Source organism: Sinohyriopsis cumingii, unplaced genomic scaffold (assembly GCF_028554795.1).
Source record: "Sinohyriopsis cumingii isolate HCF-2022 unplaced genomic scaffold, ASM2855479v2 utg000646l, whole genome shotgun sequence".
Lineage (NCBI taxonomy): Eukaryota > Metazoa > Mollusca > Bivalvia > Unionida > Unionidae > Sinohyriopsis > Sinohyriopsis cumingii.
In genome coordinates, this window is record NW_028315921.1 from 663755 (window position 1) to 668958 (window position 5204).

Sequence of the window (5204 nt, forward strand, 5' to 3'; positions counted from 1 at the left end):
AGATCGTAAATATTGCTATCAACTGTAATTATGAAGCTCTCGAATAGCAATATCATCGATACGTATGTGTTTGTTATGCTGATCAATTGCAGCTATTGTAACCACCTACCAAGGTAGTGCTATAACTCGTATTGGTCTCCACAATTGTTGCACACGGTATTAGTGGATCAGATACTGTTTTATATGCAACGTGCACTCCATAAAGTCGGCATTTGGATATAACTTCTAGAAACCTAAGATCGTTGTGTTCACCGAAAAGTCGTCTGACTACAAACGAAACAAGTGAAAATGGTTCTTGGATTTTGAGAGTGCTCCAGAAACAGCAGTTATGTAGACATTTTGGTGTTAACGTGTCTAAGTATAGCAGATTATATACAAAACTTAAAGAGGTTAAAGATAAACTTGCAAGTACGTTATTGGTTTTATTAATATTGGAGTACACAGGTATGGAATTAGTCGGCTCACAAATTATATTTTCCATGAAACTACCGCGATTCCATGAACGTTGTATTATTGTGAAACTTAATTTAACCCTAGCCCTCAGAATATAAGTGAACTGGAGAGAGTCCATTGCTTGTGCGCTATACATCTGGAAGGTATTACGTTCACATGTTCATACTTTATGTACCTGTGTACCTTTTAGAAGAAGAAATAAGTAGAAATTAGAAAGAATATGAAGAGGAATATCTATACCCCGGTCAACATAGACACCAATCTGATAAAATCAGATCTCCGCTGTCCTACGTGAAGATGTGACGACGACCACTGAAGAATGACATTCAGGTGACCATTAAATTAGCCAATGGAAATGCAACTTTCAAAAAATCTGAAAGTGAATCAAATCGTTCGATACACATTCATCCTTTTCACCCACGGTGCTCTTTCTCAAAACGCAAAGATATTAGACCTCATCTGACTGGTTGATAAAATTAGCAATTATGGTAATAGCATAGGTACCAGAATATGCCTTCTAAGCGATCGCTGTCAGATCTTCATTTGGTAACAGCGGAGATCTGATTTTAATCAGTTTGGTACACAGGTACTTAAAGTATGAACAGGTGAAAGGACAGCTACATAAACGAACATTTTCCCCGTCATTTCTTCTACACTTCTGATAACATCAGTTTCTTTGACCTTCTTAACATTAACCGCAATTGTAGATTGTTGTCCAAGACTATCCGAGTATACAAACGTACAGTCTCCTGTTACTTAAAATTTGACCATCGTTTTAATGGGTATTACACACACTTCTAGTAAACAGACACATACGCATGTGCTTTGGTGCCGTTTTGGAATTTTGGAAACAACTCACCCCTTACCCTCCCAAACCTTAACTTGATCCCTTTTGCCTTGCTCGCAACCCTAAATGTTTCTGCTAATCGGCCGATTCGCGGCATTGATATTTGGCTACACTTCCCGCATGCATGTTAGCACTACTGGGACTTTATTTCAATGCCAAGAAATGTTGTTGTTTTTTTTTTCTCCTGTGGGAGATAAAATGTTCCACACGCACAAAAAGTACAACTCGATTATAAATATGCAGCCGGAACAGGTCAATACACAAACCTGTCACAAACATGCACAAAACGTCAGTCCATTCAAGACACAAACCACCAAAAAAAATCATGGAGACATCATTAGGCGTGTTTTCTTTCTGACGTGACGATATCACATTACAATATTGATGAATACGGTTTGTAGTCATAACTAAAAGTTCTACACATCAGATAAAATGTATATCGACGAAGATGGGATTCGAACCCACGCGGGGAGACCCCAATGGATTAGCAGTCCATCGCCTTAACCACTCGGCCACCTCGTCCGGTGTATTTTGATGAGTACACTATTTATGTAGGGAGTGATCTATAGCTACCTGGCCTAAACCACACACAACTTTTGTCTGATATTCACGATTCAATATATGTCTTTTTCAGACAGAAAAAAATTCTAACCATCGAACCATCCTAGCTCTAACTGATGTGCACATAAAGAACCTAGTGCATGATATTCTTTAAAAGAAGAAATATATATCTTCAGGTAAATTAAAACAATTCTCCTGGCTGGGAGAAAACTCAACATTACCCACCTACCCACCCAATAAACAGAAACAAATACATGGTCGGTCCCTTAGTGAGCAAGCATGTTCATATCAATGGATTGTTAGGCAAGGGAAAAAACTCGTACGAACATTCGTTGTATTCATCTCTTCGGTAAGTATTACATCAGATAAGTGAATATCAGTTCCATTTTTTTTAAAGTTATAAAAATCAATGTTTTCTAACAGCAGAGCCGAGTGGCCGAGTGGTCTAAAGCGCTCTCCGTCACGGATCACTGCCATCTCACCTCTGTCTGCGTGGGTTCGAGTCTCGGGCTCGGCCAGTGTGGACATGTGAGAAAGCTTGCCGGTAGCTTCTCGTGGGTCGATGGTTCTTTCCGGGGTTTTCCCGGGTTCTTCCTCCACCATTAATACTGGCCGCCATGTATAGCCTATCTTGTGTTGAAAAATGGCGTTAAACCCTATAACAACAACAATAACAACTAACAGCAGAGTGGCGCAGTGGAAGCGTGCTGGGCCCATAACCCAGAGGTCCGTGGATCGAAACCACGCTCTGCTAATCACTTTTATTTGGTTTTTGTTTTTTGTTTTTAATTTTAAATTCATAACATCAAATTATCATTTATCTTCAGGCACAAAAATATAAATAAAAGGCACATTCAGTAAATATGTATCTGATTTCATATATAAAATGTGGGTCAATGTAATTTACTTTTCACGCTTCAATGACGGCTTTTTTTGGTGCTAATTTGGACCTTCTACACCGTTCTAGCAATAATAAAATGTCAAATGTACATGCAGCTAAAGTGAAATAGAACAAAAGGTCAAGGTAACATTACTTTCACCCTTAAGCCATGTATTTTGTTGAGATCCTATATAGAAGTTGATACATGCATGTAAAATATTAAGTTCTTTTCTTTGGCACTGTATCAATTATTGTAGAGAATTTAAAGGTACAGAAAACAATTTGTCAAGGACATGATACAAGCAAAAGAAAAACAATGTGGCATGTAATGATATAGCATTGGAACGTTCGACAGTGATCAGGTGGACAAGCCTCCCCGTGTTTCCCACCCCACCGCCGGCATCACCCTTCCCCACCCCCAGACAAAAATGAGTGTTTGTCTCCCTGGCCCTCACTAGCTGCTAAATCCCACAGTCAGCTTGCGGTCTTCTTTGCGCTCCCTGTGAAAAATACATACTGAACCACCCCTGCGATCCCACCCAAAAGTGCCGAAAAATTTTGACCTCTGACATGACATTGCCATATTAAAAATGGAATTTATTTTGTTTCAATTTTTCGTTAATCCATACAATATGTGCTCTTAAAAGGCAAATTTACACATTTCCAGTGATTACATGTTTCCAAACTTGATATCCTGCTCCGGAAGGAAACGGAGGCTGGTTCTCGAAAATTAAACTTTAGATGAGCCTGTAAAATAATTGTGGTGTATATGAATAGAGGTCATACAATTTGCTATCAATTTTGGGATATATAGTATTTCTTCAATTGGTCACGGTGGGGTTTGATTCTTTTGTGTCATTCTAAAGGTATACTTTCTATTATACAATTGTAAGTTTTCTGTATTTTTCGCTTTGATCTCAGGATTTGATTCACAAACAACGTCCTAAACACAAACAATTCCTGCCTTTATAAGTTATGTGAACATGAATATTTTACAACCACATGAATTATCAGAATTTAAAAAGAGAGGTTGTTCAAATACAGCCAGAAACATCGATATTCATGTTGACATTATATCAAATTTGTTCCCATGCACAAAAACATTTGTCTGTGAAACATATGGAGGACATTTAAGTGCTGCTTATTTAAGGACATGAAAAATAAGTCCCTTTCAACTTCATATTTAGAACAGTAGATCAACAGTTATCAAGAGTATAATAATAATAATAATAATAATAATAATAATAAATTAAGAAGAATGGCACATTTGGTTGTGAAAGTCCCATCTGATATATGCTCCTTAGTAAAACGCAATCCTCCTTTCGGATTCGCCATTTATTCAATTGTTGCAGGAGGGGGTCAATCGTTTTTCTTTTGTCGAACCAAGGGAGGCAACTAATGGAACTAGAACGTTCATTATAAACAATTGATTAGGTAGTCAACTAATGCAACTAAGAGGTTAGTGTTGTTGTTTCCATAAAATGTTTTACCGGGGTGTACTAGACTTTATGACTGCCTTAAATCCCAAACACGCCCATATATCATTGTTATAAATAAGATGTATCAATTATTTTCTGCTACTCGATATCGGATTATTTTAAACAAGGAAATGTGTCTTTCTCAATGAAACAATATGTGACTTTGCATAATCCGATCGAGAGCTATCTGCAATGTGTTGTTCGATTCAAGCTACCCTGTCTATAATTACGGCAAATTGGACATTCAGTTATTTGTGAGACGCATTGACATCGAAAGACAAACTGACTGAAGAGAGTTTTGGAGTATGAATCTCTGGTCACAAGAAATCTACGTCAGCGCGGAATGAATAGATGTGATCATGTGACTAGCTTTAGAAATACGCCCTACCTATGCTTAGGACATAACAACTTTCACGATCCAATCAGTCAACGAAATAACAAAATGTCTTTCTATGTAGTTGTGCCGAAAGTTTCAAATTTGTATGAGGTTACGTTGCCAAATAAAGAGTATAATCTAAAGTGGAATTGGCAGTGATAACTATGACTGTACTTCCCCATATTCTGACACTATTACTGTGTAAATACCTCGCCTACCTGCACACGTTTCCGACGAAGAGATAGGTATCAAGATAAGAGAATACGGAGTGGAATTCCTATCTCCCATTCAGGATATATACTACCCTAGAAATCGTGTGACAGACGTGACGCATTTTTGTTTTGGATATTTAATTTTGATTGTTTGTTATTTTTTAAATATTTATTATTTGTTATTTCATGTTTTATTTCGTATTCTAGAGAAATTATTTGTTACATTTTACAATACTTGCTGGTTTTACATCTTTTCTAGTACTTAGGTTAAGAACATAGATTTGTAATATTATGTAAAATACAGTTTTCCAAAAGAGATAAAATCTTAGCCCTACAGTCGGAAGCATCAAACTGTAAGTGACCATTAGTTCGTTAAGTTATTGCATGATAATCAAGT

At 37.1% G+C, this 5204-nt stretch overlaps 1 non-coding gene across 1 annotated transcript; it reads right to left on the reverse strand.

The window, feature by feature from the left end:
* Positions 1 to 1740: 1740 nt before the first annotated feature.
* Positions 1741 to 1822, reverse strand: Trnas-gcu (transfer RNA serine (anticodon GCU)). The gene has a single exon. It is a non-coding gene; the product is annotated as a tRNA-Ser (tRNA).
* Between the last annotated feature and the right edge of the window lie 3382 nt (positions 1823 to 5204).